This window comes from Rhinoderma darwinii, unplaced genomic scaffold (genome assembly GCF_050947455.1).
Source record: "Rhinoderma darwinii isolate aRhiDar2 unplaced genomic scaffold, aRhiDar2.hap1 Scaffold_126, whole genome shotgun sequence".
NCBI lineage: Eukaryota > Metazoa > Chordata > Amphibia > Anura > Rhinodermatidae > Rhinoderma > Rhinoderma darwinii.
In genome coordinates, this window is record NW_027461958.1 from 1233120 (window position 1) to 1241851 (window position 8732).

At 45.1% G+C, this 8732-nt stretch overlaps 1 pseudogene; it reads right to left on the reverse strand.

Moving 5' to 3' along the window:
• LOC142699078 (EGF domain-specific O-linked N-acetylglucosamine transferase-like) overlaps positions 1-2981 on the reverse strand; it is a 122805-nt pseudogene extending 119824 nt beyond the window's left edge.
• Between the last annotated feature and the right edge of the window lie 5751 nt (positions 2982-8732).

Here is an 8732-nt window from a genome sequence, read left to right on the forward strand (position 1 = left end):
GCCACACAGACCCCCTGTCGGCAGTGCCACACAGCCCCCCTGTCGGCAGTGCCACACAGCCCCCCTGTCGGCAGTGCCACACAGCCCCCCTGTCGGTAATGCCACACAGCCCCCCTGTCGGTAATGCCACACAGCCCCCTTGTACATATAGTCACCCCCCATAGATGGCACCCCCCCTACTTTCATGTAGGGGACGGCTCCAGGAGATGTCCCTCACTTCACTGTCCATATATGGACAGTGAAGTGAGGGACTTCTCCTGGATCGGAATCCCCGGCCACAGCGGTGGGGATTCCGCTTCAGAAGTCCCTGACGTCAGGTGTCCATATATGGACAGTGAAGGCAGGTAGTTCTCCTGGAGCGGAATCCCCGACCACATCGCAGGGGATTCCGCTTCAGAAGTCTGTGGCGTCACTATGTCCATATATGGACACAGTGAAATCACGGACTGCTCCTGGAGCAGAATCCCCAATCCCCGGCCACAACGTTGCCGAAGCTGTGGCAGGGGATTGGGGATTCCGCTCCTACAGGAAGCAAAAAAAAAAACCTCCCCACAGTGCGAAGTGCATGTGAGGAGGAGGAGGAGGAGAGAGCGAGCAACGGAAGACACGGCCATCACTTGTAGCACATTCAAGTGATGGCCGTGTATAACCCGGCTACATAGACTTCTATGGGAGCCGGGTGGCCGGGTGAACGGCCGAAAATAGGGCATGTCCCATTTATTGACGGCCGGCAAAAAATCGGTCGTGTGAATAGACCCATTAGGGGTCTATTGTTCCTACTGCGGCCGTGTAACGGCCGGAAAACCCTGTCGTGTGAATAAGGTCTTAGGCTTAGGTATGGTAGGACTTACTCTAAAAGGACAGTGGGGGTCCTGACTGCAGGATCTGGCCATATCCTGGTTATTGTGCAAGAAGTAGGGTAAGTGCCCGGCTGGTAGATTGATCTTCTGATAAAACAGGGAAGAGACATTCTGGTCTGCAGAGACAATCAGGCTTTGAGCAGCAAGGTTTACTATGTGTAGTAATAGTCCAGAGATTGTATAGACCATGACAGCGCTCAGCTTCTGGAAATAAAACACAACGCAAAACATTAAGAAAAAATGAAGAATACACAAATGGAAAATAAAGGTTCCCTGATGATAGTCTGATGACATGATACCCCCAGCGACCTGCTCAAATCTTGTGGGAAACGGTCAGGAAGTGTTCAATTTCCCTGCAGCACCACCACTGGGTAAATGAGGCATTACACAGTTTCCATTGAAGTCAATGAGCTGTCTGTGTAATGCAGGAACGTGCCGGGTCCTCCAGACCTAGAAACGCTCTCTGCAGTCGCTCAACTCTGGCTAATAGATGCGGGTCCTGAGAGGAGGTTAATCTTCTATTAACTTAGAACTCCTTGATACAGTATTTATAAAATTGTCTCATCACAGTCAATCCCCTGTATTATGAGAGCCACGGCGGTAATCCAGCGATCGCCATGGGTCCGTCTCCAGGGACCCCAGTCACATTCAGCTAGTTTACAATTGGCTACTCATTTTTCCTGCAGCAGCCACTACAGGGAGAATGTGGTATTACATTCCAGCTATTCTGATAACTATCCTATACATTTGAATTGCCGCCATATATTACTACATTCTCCGTAGGCAAAACATGCGGCTGTCCCACCACTCCCCCCAGACATAACAGCTGATCGCTGGGGGTTCGAGCAGCTAGACCAATGGCTCCCTCCTTCTGAGGAGGGGTTGGGACACACTTGTCTGGTGAGTTACCTTTATATCTTGAGGCCAATAAAAAACTATAATGCGGAAGTTAATAGAAAATTTGCCAAGTCACTTCTGACATTGTTCGGCCATGGTTAAGGGGGGGGGGGTACCCATTTTCAAATGTTAAGGATATGTTCACACACTGTGTTTTCGGGCATATTTCGGGGTGTCAATTCCTTGAAATATGCCTGAAAAACGGTAGCTGAACCCCTACAAACTGCTTTTCGTTCAGACGGGGCATTTTTTATGCCGCCGTTTTAAAGAATGGTGTGTAAAAAAAAATGGCGCGTAAAAAGAATGCGGGTATGTTCACACAGCCTATTTTCAGCAGAAAATACGGAGGCTGAACGCCTCAAAACATCTACCCATTGATTTCAATGGGAAAAACAGCGTTTTGTTCCCACAGGACGTTTTTTTACGCACCGTTTGTAAAAACGGCACGTAAAAAAACGCCCTGTAAAAAAGAAGGGGATGTTACTTCTTGAGCAGTTGTTCATTGGGTCAATAGAAAAACCGCTCCAAAATACGGCCGCAATAAACGCATCAAATAACGCTTGATGCATAAAAAACGACTGAAAATTAGAGGCAGTTTTCCCTTGAAAACAGCTCCGTATATTACAGACGTTTTTTGTTAAGCGTGTGAACATAGCCTGAGCTGTCACTTCTTGAGCTCCGTCATTTTCAGCTGTTTTTGATTCTGCATGTGAACATACCCTGAGGCTACGTTCACACGCTAAACAAAATACGGCTGTAAAATACGGGGCTGTTTTCAAGAGAAAACACCCACTGATTTTCAGCCGTTTTTTAAACCAGAAACGTTTTCAAGGCGTTTTTTGGAGCAGTTTTTCTATTGAGAATGAAAAACGGCTCAAGAAATGACATGCACTTCTTTTTTACGGGGAGTTTTTTTTACGTAGTAACGGAACACCTCTGGGTTTTGCACTAGCGTGGCACATGTTATCTAGAGACACTTGTCAAACATGTCTTATAAACAACACAGAAAACTTCATCATTAACATTATTACACGCCATAAACGATGCTGTATCGTCACTTTCCGCACTTGTACCCATCTATATAACACTACTGAGTGATGCACTTTTTAATTCTCTGGTAAAAAAAAATCTAGTTCAGAGAGACCTGCAGGATCTGCTGGGATTTGTAGTCCCCATTGCAGGGCGCACAAGTGGAGACCATATTGAGGATTTATCCAAACTGCTGCAACACAAAAGTGGAGTAATTGTCCTTAGCAACCAATCAGGTTGCTGTTTTCATTTTCCAAAGCCTCTCTGAAAAATAAGAGCTGGAATCCGATTGGTTGCTATGGGCAACTACACTTTTACATTGCATCAGTTATAAATCAACCCCCCCCCCCCCCCAAATAATCCTGTACTCCGCAACCTGAAACTACAACTCTCAGCCTTCAGCTGTCAGAGCACGCTGGGAGTTGTAGTTTTGCCACAGTCTGACAGCCACAAGTTGCAAATGAATAAATACAGCGACACTGTTGACGCTATGAGGATGTATCATGGCTGTGATCCCTTCATCCATTATTCTCTTACCCGGGTCCAGCTGTTCAGTGTCCGGCCGCATCACCCCTCAGTCTCCGGCTTGCTGTGTAGCAGGAGGCAGGGCCGGCTCTAGTCTCCGCCGGAAACCCGGGGCGGTGATAGGGAGGAGGGTAGTCACCCATTGGGAGGGTGCGGAGGAGACTCGCCTCGTGTGTAGTGACGGGTGTGTTGCGGTATAGGAGCAAGGACAGGGACGGTGCCCATAAGAGCGGAGAGCAGGGAGTACCCGGCACAGTCGGGGGGGCACGGCACAGATGGCAGAATACCCTCCCTTTACCGTGTGCATCCAGTGTAGTGCTCCCCAGTGGCGTAACTACCGCCGTAGCAGCAGTAGCGGCTGCTACGGGGCCCGCGGCATGAGGGGGCACCCGCCATGGCCGGAGGCTCCGCTAGCAGCCGCTATGGCTGCTACAGCGGGACGCCACTGAACACTACGGCAGAGCGGGGAGGTATCTCCCCGCTCTGCCATTAAGGGGTTCAAATCTGCACTTAACCGTCATTGCTATTTGTGTTGGGACTGGTATCCCTAAATATTGCACTACTTCTGCTATGGTTATGGGACTGTTACTTACCATTAGATTTTATTATTTACTTCCTATTACTTCACTGTTTGGGAGGCTACCTCCTACCATTGTTCATATATCTCTGTAACAATTTCTACAGTTTGACTTTATTGTATTGCACTGCGTGCAAACTTTTGCAGTTTTGTGAAAATGTTTTATCTGCTCTGTTTAATTTCTAATAAAAAATTTGGATAACGAAAAAAAAAAGATATTGTATTACGGTCTGTAGCCTTTGGTGGGAATATATTAACCTTTCTACAACAGTTTACTAGCGTAGAAAATTCACAAAAGTCAAAATTTTGGGGGGCAAAAAATGGGCGGGGCTTAGCAGAAATGGACAACAATTTTACTATAATTTACGCCAGTAACTGATGTAAATTATAGCAGAAATCTATATGTATAATGCGGCCCAGATTTATCTCTGAGGGGCGTAACAAGGCAAAGGTCCGTGCCAGACCCATACCTCCCCCCAATCAGACTGTATGCCCCCCCCCCAATCAGACAATAAAATACATTTTAAAAATGTACTTACCTCACCACTCCGATACTCCCTCCCGGATCCCCTCAGAATCTTACAGCAGGCCGCAGCACGTAGAAAGTACTGATGACAGGCCGCGTTGCAGCTAAAAGATGTGACACATTTAATAAGAGTCATTCGCCTGTTAATAAATGTGTTGCATCTTACTCCCGCAAACTGTTTAATAGGACTGCTGTATGAAAAGCCAGTATTAAAGGGGTTTTCCATGCGTGCCCGACACCCGGACCTCGCACTGATCCGCCACTCCAGCTGCCTCCGGGCACCGAACAACACTGCCAGAAGCAGATGGCTTAGGTCAAAGAATAGAGGCCGAGCTGCAGTTCTGCCGTACTGCCGCTATGCAGTAGTCGGAGCCATCTGCTTCGCTTCCGGCAATATTGTCCAGTGCCCGGAGACAGCTGGACTGGCGTATCGGTGCGGTGTCTGGGTGTAGTAACGATTGTTTGCCCCCCCCACACACATTACCGACGATATCATCAATCGGCGCTTGTTTTAATGGTCAGTGTCGGGCCGTCTAAAAGGACCTTTACTTCCTCAGACACCACACTCCAGTCTACAGACACCACCATAACTAGGCATTGGAACCAACCCTCCCACCTTAGCGGGTAAAGATTAACCATCTAAAAGGTTCATATATACACATATGGGCTGACGGTGAAAACACAGAGGTGCTCACCATATATCCAGCGTATAACTGTGTCCTCCAAATCTTAGGAGTGCATGGAGCAGGAGTTGTTCTAGATTCCTGTTTATATTCCAGATACGGTCATACCATTTTAGACAATGAATCGACATATCACAAACTTGTGGTGAAACCAAGCACCGCATGTAAAGAATCTTTAAAAAATCTGAAGAAGGAATTGGATTAGGAGTATTAGCCAAGAAACAGGCAGAATACTTACTGATAGAATTCCCTATTGTTCCCATATTCCATGGGATGCCAAAAATCCATAACTTTGCATGGTCTTGGGTTATCTGTGACGTAGTTGGCTAATACCCCTGCAAACCGGCCTGCTGGTACTACTGTCAGGGGCCTGGCCACAAAAGTAAAATAAAGTGGGCAGCCACCGCTCATCAAGGTTATGATCAGCGGTAATTGGTTTGTAGAAAGGAATGGGACCCATGCAGGGGCCAGAAGCGGCGGCCTGCTCTGCAACTTGGTGAGTGACTCTGTTTTAAAGCAGTAGATTCAGTTTAATAATTTTTTTTATGTTGCCCCTTCTCTCCCACCTTCCCACCGGTCTCCCTCCCTTTCCCCACCCCAGATGCTGGTCAAGCGTCATATCCACTCTGGCCCAACTCCCGCCTCCCGTTCTCTTAGCCTACTCCTCCGCCCGCTCACAGAGTCCCTGACACTTTGCGTCCTGCTCCCATCCCACGACTTTCCGTTGCCACCTCTCCAAATCCCCTAATAATGGGGGACCTAGATGTATGTCCTCAAATGGAATTCCACTGACTGTATGAGGCCCAGAAATTTCTGACGGTGGCCCTACCTGCATACCACATATTCCGGCAATCAAGGCAGTGGAATTCCATTTTAGGAAATACACCAGGTATTCCAAATGTCTACAAGAATTTATTTTAATGTCAGTGGAGTATCTGCGCTCACATAATTTTTTCTGCCTTGATAGTTTTATTTTATTGCAGATAGAAGACGCCCTGATGGGGTCAAAATTCTCCCTCTCCATGGACAATTTGTTTATGACATGGTGGGAGAACAACATTTTTTAAGCCAATAATCCCTTTTACGAGTGGATTGTGTGGGATGGACGCTACATCGACAATCTTTTTTTTGTTTATGCGTCATGATGTGGTGTCTGTACCACCATTTATGGAATACAATAATACCAATACATTTAATTTACAATGTTACAGGCTCTGCGTCCATGGATTCTGTTACCTTCTTCGAGATTACGTTGCAGGGGAATTGTAATACAGAAAAGGAAACATTTTGTGAACCCTCTTCGGGCACTACAGTCACGCAGCTCACACCATCTAGGCAATACCTACAGGGGAATTTATAAGATCTAGGATAGCCTGCTCAAATGACAAGACATTTCACAACCAATGTATAAATATTGACCGTGGATTACATTTTACAGGATATTAACAATGAATGTTAACCCCTTAATGACCAGGCCATTTTGCGCGTTAATGACCAAGGATTATTTCTTGTTTTTTCACGGTTGCATTCCAAGAGTCGTAACTTTTTTTTTATTCCGTCGACATAGCCGTATATGGGCTTGTTTTTTGCGGGACGAGTTGTATTTTGTACTTGTACCATTTTTAGATGCTTATAACATATTGATTAACTTTTATTTACTTTATTTTAGGAGAGAATTGAAAATAAGCAGCTATTCCAGCATTGATTTTCACGTTATAAATGTACGCCGTTTACTATGCAGCGTAAATAACATGTTAACTTTATTCTATGGGTTGGCACGATTATGGGGATACCAAATATGTAAAGGTTTTATATGTTTTCCTACGTTTGCACAATAAAAAGCCTTTTAGAAAAAAATTACTTGTTTTTGCATCACCGCATTCCAAGAGACGTAATTATTATTTTTTCCTTCAATGTGGCCGTATGTGGGCTTGATTTTTGCAGGCCAATGTGTAGTTTTCATTAGTACTATTTTGGAGTACATAGGACTTATAGATTAACTTTTATAAAAAAAATTATGGGGGGAATGGGAGAAAAGAGAGAATTTTGCCGTTGTTTTCTGCGTTTTTTTTGGACGCCGTTCATCCGGTGGTTTAATTAATGTGTTCATTTTATTGTTCAAGTCGTTACGATCGCGGGGATAACATATATGTGCATGTGTTATTTGTTTTGACACTTTTACTAAATAAAACCACTTTTTGGGCAAAAAAAGTAGTTTTATCTGATTTTGACTGTAATTTTTTTTTTTTCACAAACTTTATTTAACCGATTCACTTTTTTTTTTTTCTTAGTCCCACCAGGGGACTTCACTATGCGATCTGCTGATCGCATATATAATGCTTTGGTATACTTAGTATACCAAAGCAAATATTGCCTGTCAGTGTAAAACTGACAGGCAATCTATTAGGTCATGCCTCTCGCATGGCCTAACAGGCATTTGCTGAATGCAGACCTGGGGGTCTTTGTTAGGCCCCCGGCTGCCGTGGAAAGCCGACGGCGACCTGCGATTTCTTTGCGGGTGCGCCGATGGGGTGACAGAGGGAGCTCCCTCCCTCTGTCAAACACATTAGATGTCGCTGTCACTATTGACAACGACATTTAATGGGTTAAACTGCCGGAATCGGAGCGTGCTTCGATTCCGGTAGTTGCAGCAGGAGCCAGGCTGTGTATAACAGCCGTGCTCCTGCCGCTGATCGCGTGGGTACAGTGTCAGTACCCGCGCCATCACAGGACGGATATATCCGTCCTCCTGCGCAAACTAGCAGCTGCAGAGGACGGATATATCTGTCCTTCGGCGTTAAGAGGTTATGAAGGGCATCAAAACAAAGGACACAAGAATCCATCTTGTTTAATAATAAATACTGAAGCACGAGAGATCAATTACCAGTTTCTTCAGCGGCATAGAGCCAAAAGTTTGGAGAAATTGTGGGTAAAGGCTGCCCTTGGGTCACCTAGAGGATGAGATCTCTTAGTTACATGTTGTCACCAAGTCTTTTTTACAGTGTCACTAACAACAAAACTTGACTTTCCCAAAAAGTTTTTTATTTTTTAAAAAGTACTTACGATATCGATGCGTTTATAAAAACTGTACTAAGCATCATGTAATTTATGCCATTAAATGCAAACAATGTGGTCGCGTGTATGTACGGATGTAGCCATCTTTATCTTGACTCGGATAACTTGCTGCAGCGTGATATCACGCAACAAAAGTCATTAAAAAGTCATTGAAAAAACACTGCCACTGTGTATTTAATGTGTTGAAAGTCAAGATAAAGCCGGCTACATCTGTAGGGCGCACGATTAGAAAGTTCAAAACGCGCATTGTAGAACACATTTCAGATACAAAAAAAACAAACCGCTAATGCCTCCCGGTGCAGAAAAACACTTCTTAGGAACACATAATGGTAATTTTTAAAGCTTATGGGTAAATGCATTAACCTTTCTACATCAGTTTTCTAAAAGGGGGCTTCCCAAAAGGGAGCAGAGTGACAGCAGCTCTACAAATTTATAATAATTTACACCTGGCGTAAACTATAGTGGAAATCTACGCCTTCTAATAATTGTCAAAAATATCACTATGTGGAGCGTAGCAAGGTAGAGGCCCATGCCAGGCTCCTCCCCGTCCCCTCTATCGG